The sequence below is a fragment of the Salmo salar genome, chromosome 15 (assembly GCF_965601325.2).
Source record: "Salmo salar chromosome 15, fSalSal1, whole genome shotgun sequence".
Lineage (NCBI taxonomy): Eukaryota > Metazoa > Chordata > Actinopteri > Salmoniformes > Salmonidae > Salmo > Salmo salar.
The window spans coordinates 78,884,948-78,908,192 of record NC_138305.1 but is presented as its reverse complement, the minus strand read 5'-3'; the positions used below and the strand labels follow the sequence as shown (position 1 = coordinate 78,908,192).

At 40.4% G+C, this 23,245-nt stretch overlaps 1 protein-coding gene across 2 annotated transcripts in view; it reads left to right on the top strand.

Annotated features, from left to right (window-relative positions):
- Positions 1-679: 679 nt before the first annotated feature.
- Positions 680-23,245, top strand: part of LOC106572141 (forkhead box protein J3) — a 104,207-nt gene continuing 81,641 nt past the window's right edge. For both annotated transcript variants that reach the window (XM_082962080.1, XM_014146023.3), the window contains exon 1: positions 680-956. The gene's annotated coding sequence lies outside the window, so the exon portion shown is untranslated. The remainder of the gene's footprint in view (positions 957-23,245) is intronic.

The window sequence follows — 23,245 nt, the reverse complement described above, 5'->3', positions numbered from 1 at the left end:
TTGGATAAATCTGACACACAAATCATTCTCACCAACCAGCATCAGTTTCCTAATCACTGAAGGACTATAAACCATAACTCACCATCTACAGCATATATATGTCTGCCTGTCTGATCATATCTTGTGATATACTGTATGTCCTGTGATGTATGCTATCGGAAGTGATGTGTATGCAAATTTCCCTAGTGGGACAAATATTTCTTATTTCTTCCTTTTCTCCTTCCTTTTTCCCCTTCCTTCCTTTCTCCTTTCCCGCCTTGCTTCATTTCTTGCTTCCTTCCTTCCTTCATTCATTGTACCACCAACTACTGAAACACTCTGCCTACATAAATAATAGGCTGTTCTAACTATGACAATTTTAAACACAAACTGAAGACATGCCTGAAAGCAAATCAACATTGTAATGATGACTAGTTTGATCCATGCATCATTTTTATAATCTGTCTGATTTAACCTGTCCAGTGGCTATATATGTTAATTAGATTCCTAGAAGAAAGAAAAATAAAAAATAACAGTTTATTATTATTATTATTAGCAAGTCGTTGTTGGCGATAACTAATTACCCACGAAAAGTGAGTTAAATATGTAACACGGGAACTAGTTATGTAGATGTTAAATATGTTGTCAGACTGTGGTGCATGGATTTGTCTTCAACGTGCTCCGGCTGGCATTGGAAGTAGTTCCGGTGGTTTAGCAAGAGAACGGAGTCAGGAGACGCGGCGGGATCCCGTTGTTGGAGAAGCAAAATCGAATAGCGGGATGAGGAAGTCTCCAATTCATGGCACACAATTGACCACAGTACCGGTCAATGTGACACGAGTATTGCATGGGGCATGCAACTTCAGTGACAGCCCTAGAAGGTGAAGAAGCTCAGTCCTCGGAGGAAATGTTCAAGTGCAGCGCTGGAACCGCTGAACCTCTGTAAAATTTTAACCGGTTCATAACCATCCACCCGCGTAAGTAAGCTGAAGAATTGGGGAATGTCTGTAAGCAAGGCCGGGAGAAAATATCTCACATAGGCAAATACATTTAATTGAGCTTCGGGGTTGCATTGCGTAAAGGCCTTGACAGGTTTTCTCTCCCTGTCATGCATATAGACAGCCCGTGTTATTTGAGGATAGCTTTGAATTAAACTTCCACAAGTTTTTTTCAGGGTGATCCTGGGTCGTGCTTATCTGATTGATTGTGTTGTTTAATTGCCTTGTAAGGAGCAGAATGACTTTGACAATGAATTTAGAAATTGAACGAAACGGTTGCGCAAACACTCAGACATGTATGCATCAATGCATGCACTATAGGCTACTTTTTAGGCATGCGTGAACTTCTGAAGTGGTGACATATGGTAGGGTCCATATTTATTTACACCCTTGATAAGAAAAATGATTAGAATTGACTGCATAAAATAAATAATTCAAATACTGAGCTATTTTGTATGCAAAAAAAAAATGGGAAATTATATTATTTTATACTTTTTTCTCTCAAAATGGTAGGGGTAAAAATGATTGACACCCCTGTTTTCAATATATTTCAATACCTCATCTTGTTTTCATTACCTTTCAATACCGCACCATTTTTTTATGAGCTGGAAAACACATGGGGAGGGATTTTAGACAAGTCCTATATACATAATCTTTCCAGATCCTTGCCATCCTTCATCTGCGCTTATGGACTGCCCTCTTTGATTCAAACCACAGTATTTCAATGGGTTTCAAATTATTCTGGCTGTAATTAATTGGTATATGCAGGCACACACATTGGGGTGTAAATGTTCCTTACAAGCCAGAATATTTTATAAACATACATTTAAATTTACTCCAAAAAAAGGTCTGTTCGGTTCATCCTTCAGACGCTCAACATTTAAGACGAAATATCCACAGGAAAATATTGTTTACCCGACTTTTTAGAGAGCCGGTAGGTATATGGTTCTGTCGGCTTGTATTTCCGGTTTGTATTTTCAATCTACTGACGCATGCTTTGCGATGGTAACACTTGCACAATATGTAAATCATAAACATAACTGAGCATAACCAGACCATAGACTAAACGTTGCTCGCATTCAGCTGGCAGTGGCAAACCTACCGGCACTCTAAAAAGTCTGGTAAACAGTACTTTCCTGTGGATATTTTCTCTCAAATTTTGAGCAGCTGAAAGAAAAACTGCACAGACAACCAGTAGAGTAAATTTCAATGTAATTGTATTAAACATTCTTACTTGTAAGGAAAATGAACAACATTTTGCACTCCAATGTGTCAGGCTGTATATACCAATTAGTTGTGTATGACAGCGTGATTAATCAGACAAGTCCGGAGACTGAGATGGCCATGACAAAATTTAGATTTTGTGGCCAATTAAACCATTTTCTATGTGGATTTTGATATGTTATTGGGGTCATTGTCTTGCTGTTTCAGCCTTTTGGCTTATGCAACCATGTTTTTGGCTAAAATATCCTGGTCACTGGCCTACACACAATATCCTATAATGTCAAAGTTGAATTGTGTTTTCAGAATGTTTTGAAAAATGTATAAAAAGGAAAAGCCGAAATGTCTTGAGTCCATAAGTATTCAACCCCTTTGTTATGGCAAGCATAAATAAGTTCAGGAGTAAATATTTCCTTAAGAAGTCACATAATATGTTTTATGGACTCACTCTGTGTGCAATAATAGTGTTAAACATGATTTTTGAATGACTACCTCATCTCTGTACCCTACACATACAGTTATCAGTAAGGTCCCTCAGTCGAGCTGTGAATTTCAAACACCGATTCAACCACAAAGACCATGGAGGTTTCCTGATGCCTCGCAAAGAAGGGCACCTATAGGAAGATGTGTTAAAAAAAAAAGAAGCAGATATTGAATATCCCTTTGAACATGGTGAAGTTATTGATTACACTTTGGATGGTGTGTCAGTAAACCCAGTCACTACAACGATACAGGCGTCCTTCCTAACTGAGTTGCCGGAGAGGACGGTAACCACTGAGGGATTTCACCATGAGGCCAGTGGTGACTTTATAAAGCAGTTAGAGTTTAATGGCTGTGATAGGAGAAAACTGAGGGTTGATCAACAACATTGAAGTTACTACACAATACTAACCTAAATGACAGAGTGAAAAGAAGGAAGCCTGTACAGAATAAAACATATTCCAAAACATGCATCCTGTTTGCAATATGGCACTAATGTAAAACTGCAAAGAATGTAGTAAAGAATTTAACTTTTTGTCCTGAATACAAAGCGTTATGTTTAGGGCAAATCCAACACAACACATCACTGAGTATCAGTCTTATATATTTTATATATTTTTATATATCACTCTTAATATTTTTAAGCATGGGGGTGGCTGCATCATGTTATGTGTATGCTTGTCATCGGCAAGGATTAGGGAGTTTTTTATTTGGATAAAAATAAACAGAATAGAGCTAAGCACAGGAAAACTCCAAGAGGAAAACCTGGTAGACAAATTCACCTTTCAGCAGGACAATAACCTGAAACACAAGGCCAAATAAACACTGGAGTTGCTTACCAAGATGACATTGAATGTTCCTGAGTGACCTAGATACAGTTTGACTTAAATTGGCTTGAAAATCTATGGCTGTCTAGCAATGATCGACAACCGACTTGACAGAGCTTGAAGAATTTAAAAAATAATAATGTGCAAATATTGTGCAATCCAGGTATGGAAAGCTCTTAGACTTACCCAGAAATAATCACTGCTGTAATCGCTGCCAAAGGTGATTATAGCATGTATTGAATACTTATGTACAGTGAGGGGGAAAAAGTATTTGATCCCCTGCTGATTTTGTACGTTTGCCCACTCACAAAGAAATGATCAGTCTATAATTTTAATGGTAGGTTTATTTGAACAGTGAGAGGCGGAATAACAACAAAAACCTCCAGAAAAACACATGTCAAAAATGTTTTTAATGAGGGAAATAAGTATTTGACCCCTCTCAATCAGAAAGATTTCTGTCTCCCAGGTGTCTTTTATACAGGTAACGAGCTGAGATTAGGAGCACACTCTTAAAGGGAGTGCTCCTAATCTCAGTTTGTTACCTGTATAAAAGACACCTGTCCACAGAAGCAATCAATCAATCAATCAAATTCCAAACACTCCACCATGGCCAAGACCAAAGAGCTCTCCAAGGATGTCAGGGACAAGATTGTAGACCTACACAAGGCTGGAATGGGCTACAAGACCATCGCCAAGCAGCTTGGTGAGAAGGTGACAACAGTTGGTGTGATTATTCGCAAATGGAAGAAACACAAAAAAATTGTCAATCTCCCTCGGCCTGGGGCTCGATGCAAGATCTCACCTCGTGGAGTTGCAATGATCATGAGAACGGTGAGGAATCAGCCCAGAACAACACGGGAGGATCTTGTCAATGATCTCAAGGCAGCTAGGACCATAGTCGCCAAGAAAACAATTGGTAACACACTACGCCGTGAAGGACTGAAATCCTGCAGCTCCCGCAAGGTCCCCCTGCTCAAGAAAGCACATATACATGCCCGTCTGAAGTTTGCCAATGAACATCTGAATGATTCAGAGGACAACTGGGTGAAAGTGTTGTGGTCAGATGAGACCAAAATGGAGCTCTTTGGCATCAACTCAATTCGCCGTGTTTGGAGGAGGAGGAATGCTGCCTATGATCCCAAGAACACCCTCCCCACTGTCAAACATGGAGGTGGAAACATTATGCTTTGGGGGTGTTTTTCTGCTAAGGGGACAGGACAACTTCACCACATCAAAGGGACGATGGACGGGGCCATGCACCGTCAAATCTTGAGTGAGAACCTCCTTCTCTCAGCCAGGGCATTGAAAATGGGTCGTGGATGGGTATTCCAGCATGACAATGACCCAAAACACACGGTCAAGGCAACAAAGGAGTGGCTCAAGAAGAAGCACATTAAGGTCCTGGAGTGGCCTAGCCAGTCTCCAGACCTTAATCCCATAGAAAATCTGTGGAGGGAGCTGAAGGTTCGAGTTGCCAACCATCAGCCTCGAAACCTTAATGACTTGGAGAAGATCTGCAAAGAGGAGTGGGACAAAATCCCTCCTGAGATGTGTGCAAACCTGGTGGCCAACTACAAGAAACCTCTGACCTCTGATTGCCAACAAGGGTTTTGCCACCAAGTACTAAGTCATGTTTTGCAGAGGGGTCAAATACTTATTTCCCTCATTAAAATGCAAATCATTTCTAACATTTTTCACGTGTTTTTCTGGATTTTTTTGTTGTTATTCTGTCTCTCACTGTTCAAATAAACCTACCATTAAAATTATAGACTGATCATTTCTTTGTCAGTGGGCAAACGTACAAAATCAGCAGGGGATCAAATACTTTTTTCCCTCACTGTAAATTAGATATTTCTGTATTTCATTTTCAATAAATTTGAAAAACATTTCTACAAACACTTTGTCATTATGGGACATTGTGTGTAGATGGGTGGAAAAAAAAATATTGACAAAATGTTGAATTCCGACTGTAACACAAAAGGTTTAAATACTTTCTGAAAGCACTGTATGTCGATTTTGTGCATAGAGCACACTTTTGACAAAACATAATTTTCTGCTATGTTGAAACTAGCATACGGAACAACTCTCTGCAAAATGTCTCCTTTCCAGTCTGAAAACATTGCTGAACATAACACGTAGCACCAAAGGACATGTGGGGGAGGGTTCTTGAAAAAACTATTTTTGCAAAATCAAATTCTCCAGACCTCCAAGGGAGGCGTGACAGCGATGTGATTTTGGAAGTATGGCAACGCGAGACTACTACCAAGAATAATTTAGCTACACTATATATACAAAAGTATGTGGACACCCCTTAAAATTAGTGGATTCGGCTATTTCAGCCACACCCGTTGCTGACGGGTGTATAACATCCAGCACACAGCCATGTAATATCCATAGACAAATATTGGCAATAGAATGACCTTACTGAAGAGCTCAGTGACTTTCAACATGGCATCGTCATAGGATGCCACCTTTCCAAAAAGTCAGTTCATCACATTTCTGCCCTGCTAGAGCTGCCCCGGCCAACTGTAAGTGCTGTTATTGTGAAGTGGGTATGTCTAGGAGCAACAACGGCTCAGCAGCAAAGTGGTAGGCCATACAAGCTCACAGAACTCGACACCGAGTGCTGAAGTATGTAGCACGTAAAATCATCTGATCTCGGTTGCAACACTCAGTACCGAGTTCCAAACTGCCTCTACAAGTAACGTCAGCACAAGAATTGTTCGTTGGGAGCTTCATGAAATGGGTTTCTATGGCCGAGCAGCCGCACACAAGCCTAAGATCATCATGCGCAATGCCAAGTGTTGGCTGGAGTGGTGTAATGCCTGCCGCCAATGGACTCTGTAGCAGTGGAAACGCGTTCTTTGGAGTGATGAATCATGCTTCACCATCTAGCAGTCATGGACGAATCATACAATGAAATTCTAGATGATTCTGTGCTTCCAACTTTATGGCAACAGTTTGAGATGGTTTGTTGAGATCAGTGTGGAAGAACTTGAATGGCCTGCACAGAGCCCTGACCTCAACCCCGCTGAACACCTATGAGATGAATTGGAACGCTGAATGCGAGCCAGGCCTAATCGCCCAACATCAGTGCCCGACCTCACTAATGCTCTTGTAGCTGAATGGAAGCGAGTCCCCGCAGCAATGTTTCAACATCTAGAGGAAAGCCTTCTCAGAAGAGTGGAGGCTGTTATAGCAGCAAAGGGTGGACCAATTCCTTAATGCCCATTGTCTTGGAATGAGATGTTCGATGAGCAGGTGTCCACATACTTTTAGTCATGTAGTGTATTTGATTTTGAATTTTAGGACCCCTGTACGTACAGTTGAAGTCGGAAGTTTACATAGACTTAGGTTGGAGTCATTAAAACTCGTTTTTCAACCACTCCACAAATTTCTTGTTAACAAACTATAGTTTTGGCAAGTTGGTTAGGGCATCTACTTTGTGCATGACACGTAATTTTTCCAACAATTGTTTACAGACAGATTATTTCACTTATAATTCACTGTATCACAATTCCAGTGGGTCAGAAGTTTACATACACTAAGTTAACTGTGCCTTTAAACAGCTTGGAAAATTCCAGAAAAGGATGTCATGGCTTTAGAAGCTTCTGATAGGCTAATTGACATCATTTGAGTCAATTGGAGGTGTACCTGTGGATGTATTTCAAGGCCTACCTTCAAACTCAGTGCCTCTTTACTTGACATCATTGCAAAATCAAAAGAAATCAGCCAAGACCTCAGAAAACAATTGTAGACCTCCACAAGTCTGGTACATCCTTGGGAGCAATTTCCAAATGCCTGAACGTACCACATTCAAATCAAATCAAAGTTTATTTGTCACATGCGCCGAATACAACAGGTGTAGCCCTTACAGTGAAATGCTTACTTACAGGTTCTAACCAATGGTGCACAAAAGGTATTAGGTGAACAATAGGTAGGTAAAGAAGCAAAGCAACAGTAAGTAGACAGGCTATATACAGTAGCGAGGCTACATACAGACACCGGTTAGTCAGGCTGATTGAGGTAGTATGTAGATATGGTTAAAGTGACTACCGTAATTTCCGGACTATTAAGCGCACCTGAATATAAGCCGCACCCAGTGAATTTAAAAATATATATTATTTTGAACATAAATAAGCCGCACATGTCTATAAGCCGCAGGTGCCTACCGGTACATTGAAACAAATGAACTTTACACAGGCTTTAACGAAACACGGCTTGTAACAAAAAATTTAAAATTAGCAGTAAGCTTTAGTTGTCTTTTTGCACTGAGTCAATTCTTCACGCTGCTGTTTCCAATGTCTTATCATCGACTCATTAAGACCAAGATCCCGTGCAGCAGCTCTATTTCCTTTTCCAACAGCCAGATCAATCGCCTTCAACTTGAAAGCTGCATCATATGCATTTCTCTGTGTCTTTGCCATGATGAGGGTGACAAAATGACTACCGTAATCAAAATGATGGGAAGTTTGAGAGCGCTCGATTTAATCTAAACAGTAAACAAAATTTGTTTGACCTTAACCCGTTTGGCAATTTCATTGGTCTAATGAAAGCTTCATGCCGCCAAAAAACTGAGCACGTCACAGAATGTGTTTTTATTTTAATTTTTTTAATTGAAAGCGGGAAAAATCCATATATTACTCGCGTCATTGTTTAAGCCGCGGGGTTCAAAGCGTGGGAAAAAAAGTTGCGGCTTATAGTCCGGAATTTACGGTATGCATATATGATGAACAGAGAGTAGCAGTAGCATAAAAGAGGGGGTGGTGGGTGGGACACAATGCAGATAGCCTGGTTAGCCAATGTGCGGGAGCATTGGTTGGTCGGCCCAACTGAGGTAGTATGTACATGAATGTATAGTTAAAGTGACTATGCATATATGATAAACAGAGAGTAGCAGCAGCGTAAAAAGAGGGGTTGGGGGGGCACACAATGCAAATAGTCCAGGTAGCCATTTGATTACCTGTTCAGGAGTCGTATGGCTTGGGGGTAAAAACTGTTGAGAAGCTTTTTTGTCCTAGACGTGGCACTCCGTTACCGCCTGCCATGCGGTAGTAGAGAGAACAGTCTATGACTGGGGTGGCTGGGGTCTTTGACAATTTTTTAGGGCCTTCCTCTGACACCGCCTGGTGTAGAGGTCATGGATGGCAGGCAGCTTAGCCCCAGTGATGTACTGGGCCGTACGCACTACGCTCTGTAGTGCCTTGCGGTCAGAGGCCGAGCAATTGCCGTACCAGGCAGTGACGCAACCAGTCAGGATGCTCTCGATGTTGCAGCTGTAGATCCTTTTGAGGATCTCAGGACCTATGCCAAATCTTTTTAGTTTCCTGAGGGGGAGTAGGCTTTGTCGTGGTCTCTTCACAAGTGTCTTGGTGTGTTTGGACCATTCTAGTTTGTTGTTGATGTGGACACCAAGGAACTTGAAGCTCTCAACCTACTCCACTACAGCCCCGTCGATGAGAATGGGGGCGTGCTCTGTCCTCCTTTTCCTGTAGTCCACAATCATCTCCTTAGTCTTAGTTATGTTGAGGGATAAGTTGTTATTCTGGCACCACCCGGCCAGGTCTCTGACGACCTCCCTATAGGCTGTCTCATCGTTGTCGGTGATCAGGCCTACCACGGTTGTGTCATCTGCAAACTTAATTGTGGTATTGGAGTCGTGCCTGGCCATGCAGTCGTGGGTGAACAGGGAGTACAGGAGGGAACTGAGCACGCACCCCTGGGGAGCTCCAGTGTTGAGAATCAGCGTGGCAGATGTGTTGCTACCTACCCTCACCACCTGGGGCGGCCCGTCAGGAAGTCCAGGATCCAGTTGCAGAGGGAGGTGTTTAGTCCCAGGGTCCTTAGCTTAGTGATGATCTTTGAGGGTACTATGGTGTTGAATGCTGAGCTGTAGTCAATGAATAGCATTCTCACATAAGTGTTCCTTTTGTCCAGGTGGGAAAGGGCAGTGTGGAGTGCAATAGATATTGCATCATCTGTCGATCTGTTTGGGCGATATGCAAATTGGACTGGGTCTAGGGTTTCTGGGATAATGGTGTTGATGTGAGCCATTACCAACCTTTCAAAGCACTTCATGGCTACGGACGTGAGTGCTACGGGTCGCTAGTCATTTAGGTAGGTTGCCTTTGTGTTCTTGGGCACAGGGACTATGGTGGTCTGCTTGAAACATGTTGGTATTACAGACTCAATCAGGGACATGTTGAAAATGTCAGTTGGTCAGCACATGCCTGGAGCACACGTCCTGGTAATCCGTCTGGCCCCGCAGCCTTGTGTATGTTGACCTGTTTAAAGGTCTTACTCACATTGGCTATGGAGAGTGTGATCACAGTCATTCGGAACAGCTGATGCTCTCATGCATGCCTCAGTGTTGCTTGCCTCGAAGCAAGCATAGAAGTGATTTAGCTCGTCTGGTAGGCTTGTGTCACTTGGCAGCTCACCGCTGTGCTTCCCTTTGTAGTCTGCAATAGTTTGCAAGCCCTGCCACATGAGACGAGTGTCGGAGCCGGTGTAGTATGATTCAATCTTAGCCCTGTATTGACGCTTTGCCTGTTTGATGGTTCGTCACAGGGGATAGCAGGATTTCTTGTAAGCTTCTGGGTTAGAGTCCCGCACCTTGAAAGTGGCAGCTCTACCCTTTAGCTCAGTGCGAATGTTGCCTGTAATCCATGGCTTCTGGTTGGGGTATGTACGTACAGTCACTGTGGGGGGGGGGGGGGGGGGGGGGGGTGGTGACTGATGTGGTGTACTCCTCAATGCCATCGGAAGAATCCCGGAACATGTTTCAGTCTGTGATAGCATAACAGTCCTGTAGTTTAGCATCTGCTTCATCTGACCACTTTTTCATAGACCGAGTCACTGGTGCTTCCTGCTTTAATTTTAGCTTGTAAGCAGGAATCAGGAGGATAGAGTTGTGGTTGGATTTACCAAATGGAGGGTGAGGGAGAGCTTTGTACGTGTCTGTGTGTGGAGTACAGGTGATCTAGAATTTTTTTCCCTCTGGTTGCACATTTAACATTTTGATGGAAATTTGGTAGAACTGATTTAAGTTTCCCTGCATTAAAGTCTACGGCCACTAGGAGCGCCGCCTCTGGGTGAGTGGTTTCCTGTTTGCTTATTTCCTCTGTACAAACAATAGTACGCAAGTATAAACACCATGGGACCACGCTGCCGTCATACCGCTCAGGAAGAAGACGCGCTCTGTCTCCTAGAGATGAACGTACTTTGGTGCGAAAAGTGCAAATCAATCCCAGAACAAAAGCAAAGGACGTTGTGAAGATGCTGGATGAAACCGGTAGAAAAGTATCTATATCCACAGTAAAATTAGTCCTATATTGACATAACCTGAAAGGCCGCTCAGCAAGGAAGAAGCCACTGCTCCAAAACTGCCATTAAAAACGCCAGACTACGGTTTGCAACTGCACATGGGGACAAAGATCGTACTTTTTGGAGTGTCCTCTGGTCTGATGAAACAAAAATAGAACTGTTTGGCCATAATGACCATCGTTATGTTTGGATGAAAAAGGAGGAGGCTTGCAAGCCGAAGAACACCATCCCAACTGTGAAGCACGGGGTGGCAGCATCATGTTGTGGGGGTGCTTTGTTGCAGGAGGAACTGGTGCACTTCACAAAAGAGATGGCATCATGAAGAGGAAAATGTATGTGGATATATTGAAGCAACATCTCTAGACATCAGTCAGGAAGTTAAAGCTTGGTCGCAAATGGGTCTTCCAAATGGACAATGACCCCAAGCATACTTCCAAAGTTGTGGCAAAATGGCTTAAGGACAACAAAGTCAAGGTATTGGAGTGGCCATCACAAAGTCCTGACCTCAATCCCATAGAAAATTTGTGGGCAGAACTGAAAAAGTGTGTGCGAGCAAGGAGGCCACTGAACCTGACTCGGTTACACCAGCTCTGTCAGGAGGAATGGGCCAAAATTCCCCCAACTTATTGTGGGAAGCTTGTGGTAGGTTATCTGAAATGTTTGACCCAAGTTAAACATTTTAAAAGCAATGCTACCAAATACTAATTGAGTGTATGTAAACATGTGACCCACCGGGAATGTGATGAAAGAAATAAAGGCTTAAATAAATAATTCTCTCTACTATTATTCTGACATTTCACATTCTTAAAATAAAGTGGTTATCCTAACTGACCTAAGACAGAATTTTTACTAGGATTAAATGTCAGGAATTGTGAAACACTGAGTTTAAATGTATGAAGTTGTAAGTTGCTAAGTTGTATGAAAACTTCCGACTTCGTGTGTGTGTGTTCCGAGTTACCTTCGGACGTGTCCCATGACACTTGTGGGGGTCGTAGAGCAAAACAGAACACAGTCTTTCCATAGAGGAGTCATTAATTTGTAGGCCAAACCGTACAGACGTTTTCGTGAGTAGACCGATTTTCGAGATGTCTCCTGGTCTGACATATCGATGTTGCTCAGTCACCTTTAATTGCAGATGCGGAAGGTTGACATCGGCGGATGCGCTGGATTGAGACACAGCCCATGCAAAACAATATCTCTAGCTTAAACAGACAGATTTTTTTTAAATATTTTTTTATTATGTGTCGAGTGGAGCATGGGAGGCCTCAAGCAGTAAAATAATTTTTATGTTATTATTTATATTTTTTTTATCCTCAGCTCATGAGGACCCTTGATGATGTGAGGCCTGAGGCAATTGACTCTTCTGCCTAATGGTATTTCCGCCAGTGGATTTATCTTGGAAGACAGCTGGAGAGGGGCTGGTCGTTTTCTTGTTACAATTTAGCCATGTACGAACTCCATGGTTGCATGTGACATAGGCCTAGGTCTACATTATGATTTAGTCATTTTGAAAGCATCTTAAACTAAGCACAAGGAAGGAATGTGAAATACAAGAATGATGATGCAATTGTGAAGTGTAGGCTATTCACTGGTAGCCTACTCAAGTCCATGACAAGCTAACATCTGTAGCCGACAATAGCCTATATTGGCACGTTTTTGTTTGAACAGTGACCAATAGCATATTCAGTCCATGGCTTGTATGTCTGCCTTTGAATACAGACCCTACTACTGAAATCATATTGCATTAGGCTATTTCTTTAGAAGTGCATTTGGTCTATGGGTCGTAAAACTTGCCTTGTTGGTTTTTTTATGTTAAAAAAACCTTACATGCATTTGGTATTGATGCATGTATTTAATTCTGAGAAAATCCAGTTTGCCATAGAGGAGTTGGGAATGACTCCTATCACAACACACTGCAGCTTCCAGCTACAGTACTGTGGAGACCCACATGATATATCATTGAACATAGGTCTACTGAAAGAATGTCATGCTTAATCTTAACAGAACATTAAGTGAGAGGTTGAAAGATGCCTGGTTCCTGATTTGGATGCGTCCCAAATTCCTATCAAGATGAGAGCTGTCTGAACAGATTTCTCTCATCATTATTTGTGCTGAGATTTACATTCGGTCTTAAATAGTGTTGATTGAGGGTAATTTGGCGTTTTAATTGCAGAACAGCTGCCACTCTCTCTCTGCTGATTGCCATTGTAGACATTCTCAATAGATCACTCATAGACCCTTAAATGCCTCATTAAAATATGTTATGCAGATTCCCATTAAACTTTCTAAAAAGGAACCTTCATAATGTTTTCTGATTTCTATTTTATTCTCAGAGGTCATTATAATCACTGTCAATGTCAGCAAATGCATCACCAAGAAATCACCAACCTACTTTTATTAAGTGAAATTGGAAATTATGTTTTGTCTTTGGGCAAATCCACAGTAATGGAATTGTGCTGAGACTTATATTTTTCAGTTTAAAATGTATGCTAAACAAAAAACATTGATTTTGAAGTTTAACAAACCATACAACTTTAACAATTTCCACTGATACAAAGTTTGCATCTGCACAGTATTTCCAGTAAATTAATGTATTTTTTTTATACATAGTTGTATGGTTTGTTAAACTTTTAAAATCAAACAAACCATACAACTCTATGAACAATGACTACTTTGAACACTTTACACAGTAAAAAAATATACATGAATTTACTGGAAAAACTGTGCAGATGCAAAATTTGTATCTGCACAGTTCTTCCTGTAAATGTGTTTTTGTAAAATGTTCAGTGGAAATTGTTAAAGTTGTATGGTTTAAACTTGAAAATCAATGTTTTTTTGTTTGGTTTACATTTTAAAGTGAAAAATCAGTCTGTGTAATTCTGTTACCATGGAATTGCTCCCTTTGCAGGCCTATGAATTGAAATGGCAAGTTCCTTTTTGTTTTGCTAGGCGTTGGGAAAATTATTAATTAACTATAATTTATTATTTACTTTCCATAATCCCATTAATACTATAGAGCTTTGTGAGGAGAAAGGGTGACATCCCTGACTGGGGCTCAAACATAGGTTCAAAAGCAGCGCCTGTAACCATTGCTTCAATTATCAGTCTTATGAACAGCAGATTTGTTACACTATCCCCACCAAATGGGAGATCGTATCCAACACTTCTCTATACTAAGTTCCTCATGTCTACATGCATCGCTGATGGCTATACCAGAGTGGTATACTACAAAGCAAGCTAGATCTACTCAGGCTTTTATAAAGCTAGCCAGCTTCAGTTAGCTAGTTTCAGTTAGCTTCACATTCCAGGTCAGGCTTCATCCGTACTATGACAGTGGATATTGCTCATCCGCTAACTCTAGCAGGCTTGTAACTGCGCGTCCATGTCGCACATGGCTAATCGTACGCCGAACTCTTCATTGAGATAATGCTGAAACATCAACGAATGGACGAGTTAGTGCCACATTTTCATTTGTGCTGAAATCAAAATGAAAGAAAAGTTATCTTCAAAATTCAGCAGGCTATGGTGTAAAATAGGCTTTTAGAAGTGGCGTCTTTAATTTATGACTTTATCGTTAATGGTGTGCTTATCAATGCACAAGCACCTTTTCCCTCGCCTATTGCTCCTTTTCTGTGGAACAGCTTGTTGTGGCTATAGACATTTACAGTGCATTCGGAAAGTATTCCGACCCTTTCACTTTTTCCACATTTTGTTACGTTACAACCTTAATATATTTGCCTCATCAATCTACACACAATATCCCATAATGACAAAGCGAAAACAGGTTTTTAGAAATGTTTGCAAATGTATTAAAAAGAAACAGAAAAGACCTTATTTACATAAATATTCAGACTCTTTGCTATGAGAATCGAAATTGAGCTCAGGTGTATCCTGTTTCCATTGATCATCCTTGAGATGTTTCTACAACTTGGAGTCCACCTGTGGTAAATTCAATTGATTGGACATGATTTGGAAAGGTGCACACCTGTCTAGATAAGGTCCCACAGTTGACAGTGCATGTCAGAGCAAAAACCAAGCCATGAGGTCGTAGGAATTGTCCTTAGAGCTCAGAGACAGGATTGTGTTGAGGCACAGATCTGGGGAAGGGTACCAAAACATTTCTGCAGCGTTCAAGGTCCCGAAGAACACAGTGGCCTCCATCATTCTTAAATGGAAGAAGTTTGGAACCACCAAGACTCTTCCTAGAGCTGGCCGCCTGGCCAAACTGAGCAATCGGGGGAGAAGGGCCTGGTACCAGTGCTGGTGTACGCCTACATCAGCATGTTTCTGCAACACTATCTATTAAATCCAAGAGGAATAGGCAAAGCATGAATATGTTAGCAAGCATTGGCTAGCTACGTGAAGTCAGAGAGGAAGAAGCGAATCAAGAGGAATACCTGGGCCCAATATCTTTTTTTTTTTCTCCAGCAGGTGCCATTTTTACTTTTTTTTTGCTCACCAAGCGAGGAGTTTATGTATGGTCAATGAGTGTCGAATTTGAACAAAGAATGTAATGTCTTATTTGCTATGTGTGGCTTATTTGATCGAACAGAGGTTTCCTAGTGCTTAGGTTGTTATGAGTGTACTGATATATGTAGAACACGTGACATCCTGGCAACTTTGGGAAAAAAAACACTTTATATCAGTATTGTGCTTGTTGTTGACACGCTTATCTGCTTTCTCATTGGCTAGAATGGTCCCAGCTGATCTTGCCTCCTCCCGACTGTCTTCCATTTTTTAAGACATTTATTTTCATTGTTAGAGCGGTCACTTGAGTATCTGTTCAATATAATGGATAATCTGTGATAAAGTAAGGGAAAACATGTAATGTAACATCTAATTAGGGTCCCATGGGAAACACTGACCAGCAACACTTTGGTTCCTACATTGTCCCATTTAATTTCTCCCTGTTTTTTAAATTTGTTTTCATATCAAACTACAATGTCTTCAATGTGCTGCCCACTATATTCCAACTATAGAATTGGAATCATGGAAATAGAATGATTATTCTAACAGTTCACAATTAATTAGGCCCGGCTGTTTTGCCCATATCATGCAGCCCTATGCGGCACAAGTGTGGAAATTATAAAAAATGAATGCAGGAAATGCAGAAATTAATTTAAGGAACTTTTTTGGTTGAAGTTGGACTGAACAGTATAAAACAATCCAAATGGAGAATGCCCCATTGAAATCCCTTATGTATGTGTTGCCACCCTAGGCTCATTAAGTACTCATAAAACATGTTTAGAACTTTTATTATAAAAAAAAAAAATAAAACACTGAAAATATCATATATTTCGGCCATATCGCCCAGCCCTAGTGTGTGTGTCTCTGTCACAAGATCTCAACCCAATTGAACAGGAGTGGGAGATTCTGGAGCAGCGCCTGAGACAGCGTTTTCCATCACCTTCAACAAAATGCCAAATGAATTAATTTCTATTGGAAGAATGGCGTTGCGTTCCTCCAATAGAGTTCCATACACTAGTAGAATCTACGCCAAGGCACAATGAAGCTGTTTTGGTGGCTCGTGGTGGCCCAATGCCCTATTACGACACTTAATGTTGGTGTTTCCTTTATATTGGCAGTTACCTTGTATATGCTTAGTTCAAGTTTAGTTCTTTGATTACAGTGCCATGCATTGAAACAAATAAGATATCCTGATAAGCTCCAGCTCTTTGGTCGAACTGTAATGCTGACTATATTATTTGCATAGGAGTATAGATGTCTGCAAATTATACATTTAATTTACTGCTCCGTATCAGACGACACGACTATGAAATTGTGCAATCGTTTCTCCAACCACATTAATACGAGGGAATGTTCCCACCGTTGCATACCAATTTGATCATTTGGAATTCCAGTCCTTTATCCCTGAAAGCATTACTAAATGCTCCCCTTGTTAAAGCGATTATTCAAATGACCTGCCATTAGTTGAAGTAACAGACCCCTATAGGTAAATTGACTCCAGAACAAGCTCAATGTGCTTTCAAGTCTCCATTCTGCTTGGGCTATTCCCAACATGTACTCTTATCATGGACCTTTTCACAATCCATCCATGCCTAAAGTGCTGTACCTATTGAAATATACAGTACCAGTCAAAAGTTTGGACACACCTACTCATTCAAGGGTTTTTATTTATTTTTACTATTTTCTACATTGTAGAATACTAGTGAAGACATCAACACTATGAAATAACACATCACAATCATGTAGTAACCAAAAAAGTGATAAACAAATCAAAATATATTTTTGAGATTCTTCAAAGTAGCTACCCTTTGCCTTGATGACAGCTTGGCATTTAACCCTAATTTCTCCTGTAAGTCGCTCTGCATGAGAGTGTCTGCTAAATGACTAAAATGTAAAATGATGAGGAAATTATATTACTAGCAGTGTGTACATTTATATTATTGTTCTATGGGTGCTGCATTTGAGACCAAGGACTTCTAAATGGATCTGAAAATCCATGCTGTGATCGTGGTCGGGGCCCTAACAAACTGTTGCACATCACCAGAATCCAAATTGATGAAGCACTTTTTAACCGTGGGGTCTCCGACCTTTTCTAGCATGAGAGCTACTCATTTGTTTTAAAGCTTTCAAATGGGCACATTCTTCTCCTCTCCCTTCAACTCCTCCCCAGGTCCTTAGTGTACAAGAGAAAGTAGTGCACTATGTTTTCTGTCAATATACATGGTAAAATAATGGTTAATAAACAACTAAGGGGGTCCTATAAAATCATTTTTTTTCTCAAATTCTGTTTTATATTTTCCCAAATGTATTATGTTTTTTCAGTTAAAATGTTCCTGGTTTTAGATTTTTGTTTTTCATTCTCAAAATGACAATTGTTCATAGATAAAATAATTACAATGAAAAGGATGTTCTGAGTACATGTACAGTAAATGCTTAAATTACATCTGAAGATCTTTTTAGTGTAATTCCCCTTTATTTGCGTATCTGGCCCTTTAATTGTGCATCTAGCAAGTGAGGAATGGGCCGGTCTAACAATGGTTATGCAGGCCTACTGCTGTGCTCATTTCATGGCAAAGTTAGCAAATAACAAATAATATATACAAATTATATACTTATGATATACTTCTGCCAGGTAAGCCTACTTTGCAGTTAACATTTAATTAAGAAGGTTTTTGGGAAAGGATGTCTGTCAACCCACAAGGCGGTTATCACATCAACTGGCTACACACAGAGTGATAGACAAACTTGTGCACTACATAGACAGACAGACGGGCATTATAGCTGGAAATTAATTACCAGATATTGTATTAAGTTTGCCTTTTTAAGCCAATAGTGGCTAAACCGGGGTGGGATAATGTCAATGTTGCGTTGATTAGTTAGTAGCTGGGAGCTTGCGGTGTCTAACACTTTGTTAATGAGATTTGTTTATGACAGTTTGCAGTGGAATCATGAATTGCGTGTACTTTCAGAATTGTTTGGCAAGCTACATATATGTAAGCCAGTAGCCCGCGATTGGCCTGTTGGAGACGGCTGTGTTAGAAAGACCTTTAATGATTTATTTTGAAAAATGTGTTCTGTCATTTCAAATTTAGAGAAAGACTTCAGATAAGTGGGACTCATTAGGTTTAAATGTCTAGTGTAGGAGAACTGAACTGGCATTTGCAAACTTCTTTGTGCTGCCAACACCCTATGCAACTAGTGAGAAGAACACAGGCGCTCCACTTCTGAACTCTGTGTAAAACCTTGGGTTGACAGTAGTGTACTATTGCATTGAACTGGTTGTTTTTTAATGAGGAACAATTGTCAGCCTATTTGCATGTAAAACAATGTAATTATAAACAACCATCAAAAAGATGTAATACTTCTAAAACATGTAAATGACTCCCCATTATAAAGTGCAACAAAACCAAAGCCATTGCTTCAAGCGAATGCCTCAAGGTTTTGGGGGTTGTTCCATTATTAATGCTATCCAGAAGCCAAACTTTTAGGTTGGCGCAGTTGGGCATTTTTAATCTATTTTTGCTGTAAATCAATGAATTTTTAAAGAGGACTTCTGAATATTGGTGGATGTGGGAATATAGTTGATTTTCTTGGTGACGCAGTGCTGTAGCCTTTACTGTGCTGAGCCTAAGTTCATAAAGAGCGTCCTTCCCTCTCCTGGGACCTCTCGTAGGGGGAGTATGCCGAAATGCTGCACTCCCATATTTTATTTATGGTAAAAGACGCCTTTTTAACTTTTCCGTTCTCAGGATTTCAAGTTGCGATAGCTTTTTCCTTGTTCTCGGTGGTAAGTCGATGGGTTGCAACCTCTTCTATCGTGATATGTTTTAGGCGTTACTGTGTATCTGTGTAGGCTAGATATTTGATTCTAAGTTCTCAAAAGACCCAGTGTGTCTTAAACTACTGGTTGAGACCATAGCACCGCCTGGAGTTAGCTAAACGGCATTGGCACTTGTATTGGAACCTGTGCTATGGTCAGATGACATGAAAATAGAGCTCTTTTGCCACACATACGAGTAGTGGGTTTGGTGTCGAAAAACTGAAGCATATGTAGAAAAGTACCTCATACCTACTGTAAAATATGGTCGTGAATCTTTGATGTTATGGGGCTATTTTGCTTCCACTGGTCTTGAGGCCCTTGTTAAGGTCATCATGAACTTTACCAAGTACCAGGACATTTTTAGCCAAAAACCTGGTTGCCTTTGCCAGGAGGTTGAAACTTGACCGCATATGGATCTTCCAGCGAGACTAACACCGAGCGCACATAAAAATCCCCAAATAAATGGTTAATTTACCACAAAATCTACATTTTGCAATGGTTATCTCGTTCTCCAGACTTGAACCCAATTGAAAACCTGTGGTTTGATTTGGAGAGGGTGGTCCATAAGCGCAGACGAAGGATATCTCGGATCTGGAAAGATTCTGTATGGAGGAATGGTCTAAGATCCCTTCCAATGTGTTCTGCAATCTCATAAAACATTTTAGAAAAAGGCTCAGTGTCCATATCCTCGCAAGGGGAGGGTGCTAGAGTATTAAAACAGGGGTGCTAATCTTTTGTAGATTGTTTAATAAGTGTAAAAAAACATCTCTTTCTGAGCAATTGTATTTATTGCGCATACAATATAGCTCAACATTTGTAGTATTTATTTTAGTGTTTTTTTGCTGATCTTTATCAAGAGTGCCAATCATTTTGGACATCAGTGTACAGTACCAGTCAAAAGTTTGGACACACCTACTCATTCAAGGGTTTTTCTTTATTTTTACTATTTTCTACATTGTAGAATAATGGTGAACACACAAAAATCTTGAAATAACACATATGGAATCATGTAGTAACCAAAAAAGTGTTAAACAAATCAAACTATATTTGAAATTCTTCAAAATCGCCACCCTTTGCCTTGATGACAGTTTTGCACACACTTGGCATTCTCTCAACCACATATGTTTTGATTTCTAAGACATTCTAAGGTTTGTATCATCCACAACTAGTGATGCATCGATATTACATTTTTGGCGAATACCGATATCCAATATTTGCCTTGCCAAGAAAACCGATACCGATAACCAATATTACATTTTAAGCATTCTAGTACAGTTAGATAACACACAGGCACTGCATCTCAGTGCAAGAGGTGTTACTACAGTCCCAGGTTCGAATCCAGGCTGTATCACATCCTCCCGTGATTGGGAGTCCCATAGGGCAGCGCACAATTGGCATGCGTCATCCGGGTTTGGCCAAGGTAGGCCGTTATTGTAAATAAGAATTTGTTCTTAACAGACTTGCCTAGGTAAATAAAGGTTACACACACACACGCACCACACTGACCCAAAAGTTATTTTGTTGGCATTTACATATGTCCCCATTTCCAGTAAAACATAATCAAAACCTATTTATTTCACTTACTTGCTGTGCTGTTTCGTTCATTTGTTCAGTTGTTTAATTCTCAATCAGGATTTCTATGGAACACTGTTTGGGTCTTTGCATGTCAAAAAAGATACACGTCAAATAACACTATTTGATATGTCAATAACTTTGTTGACCAATCAGGACCTTAATATGACTGCATGTCACATAATAATTTAACGTGTTCATAAATGTTTTACGTAGTTATTACACATTGATTACACTATCACTCATATTTCATATGTCACAACAATTCATCGATACGTATGCTATGATGCTGGTAAAGTTGTCTCGCACACCTACAGTGTTGGTCATAAAAAAAGCTAGCTAACTCATGGATGCAAACAATGTTCTTCCCCAAAAACATAGCAAAACGACAATCTGTTTCAGTAGCTATATAGTTAGCTAGCTAACTATATAGCTAGGTGTCCTAATCAAAAATAACCCTAATTTATAAGACAGTTCTTATTTGATTAATGGTGGTCAGACCTATCTATGTGAAGCTAGCCACAATAAGGATTAGCCACAATAGTGGACTTTGCGGTTAGCCTTCAAAATCAAAGTATGTCATTGACAGTGATGCAAATGAATACAAATAGTAGAATTATGCCATAATTGAATACATCATGCTAAACGAGGTTGGAATGTTATTTAACCTGTTAGGGCTAGGGGGCAGTATTTACACGGCCGGATAAAAAACGTACCCGATTTAATCTGGTTATTACTACTGCCCAGAAACTAGAATATGCATATAATTATTGGCTTTGGATAGAAAACACCCTAAAGTTTCTAAAACTGTTTGAATGGTGTCTGTGAGTATAACAGAACTCATATGGCAGGCAAAAACCTGAGAAGATTCTGTACAGGAAGTGCCCTCTCTGACCATTCCTTGGGCTTCTTGGCTCTGTTTATTGAAAACTTAGGATCTTTGCTGTAACGTGACACTTCCTACGGCTCCCATAGGCTCTCAGAACCCGGGAAAAAGCTGAATGATGTAATTCCAGCCCCAGGCTGAAACACATTAGCGTCTTTGGTAAGTGGTCTATCAGAGGACCATCAGACTGAGGCTCGTGCACGAGGGATCCCATGTTTTTATTTTCTCTCTCTTTGAACGTAAACACGGTCGGAATATTATCGCTTTTTTACGAGAAAAATGGCATAAAAATTGATTTTAAACAGCGGTTGACATGCTTCGAAGTACGGTAATGGAATATTTAGAATTTTTTGGTCACGAAACGCGTCGTGCGCGTCACCCTTCTTTACACTTCGGATAGTGTCTTGAACGCACGAACAAAACAGAGGATATTTGAACATAACTATGGATTATTTTGAACCAAACCAACATTTTGTTATTGAAGTAGAAGTCCTGGGAGTGCATTCTGACGAAGAACAGCAAAGGTAATAACATTTTTCTTATAGTAAATCTGACTTTGGTGAGGGCTAAACTTGGTGGGTGTCTAAATAGCTAGCCCTGTGATGCCGGGCTATCTACTTAGAATATTGCAAAATGTGCTTTCACCGAAAAGCTATTTTAAAATCGGACATAGCGAGTGCATAGAGGAGTTCTGTATCTATAATTCTTAAAATAATTATGTTTTTTGTGAACGTTTATTGTGAGTAATTTAGTAAATTCACCGGAAGTTTGCGGGGGGTATGCTAGTTCTGAACGTCACATGCTAATGTAAAAAGCTGGGTTTTGATATAAATATGAACTTGATTGAACAAAACATGCATGTATTGTATAACATAATGTCCTAAGATTGTCATCTGATGAAGATCATCAAAGGTTAGTGCTGCATTTAGCTGTGATTTGGGTTTATGTGACATTATATGCTAGCTTGAAAAATGGGTGTCTGATTATTTCTGGCTGGGTACTCTGCTGACATAATCTAATGTTTTGCTTTCGTTGTAAAGCCTTTTTGAAATCGGCAGTGTGGTTAGATTAACGAGAGTCTTGTCTTTTAAAATGGTGTAAAATAGTCATATGTTTGAGAAATTGAAGTAATAGCATTTCTAAGGTATTTGAATAACGCGCAACTGGCTGTTACGTAGGTGGGACGAAATCGTCCCACTTGCCCTAGAGAAGTTAAGATACTAACAGTTTACAGACGGTATGCAACTAAGGTCACAGTTATGAAAACTTAGGACACTAAAAGAGGCCTTTCTACTGACTCTGAAAAACACCAAAAGAAAGATGCCCAGGGTCCCTGCTCATCTGCGTGAACATGCCTTAGGCATGCTGCAAGGAGGCATGAGGACTGCAGATGTGGCCAGGGCAATAAATTGTAATGTCTGTACTGTGAGACGCCTAAGACAGCGCTACAGGATGGACAGCTGATCGTCCTCACAGTGGCAGACCACGTGTAACAAAACCTGCACAGGATCGGGACATCACACCTGCGGGACAGGTACAGGATGGCAACAACAACTGCCCGAGTTACACCAGGAATGCATAATCCCTCCATCACTGCTCAGACTGTCCACAATAGGCTGAGAGAGTCTGGACTGAGGGCTTGTAGGCCTGTTGTAAGGCAGGTTCTCAC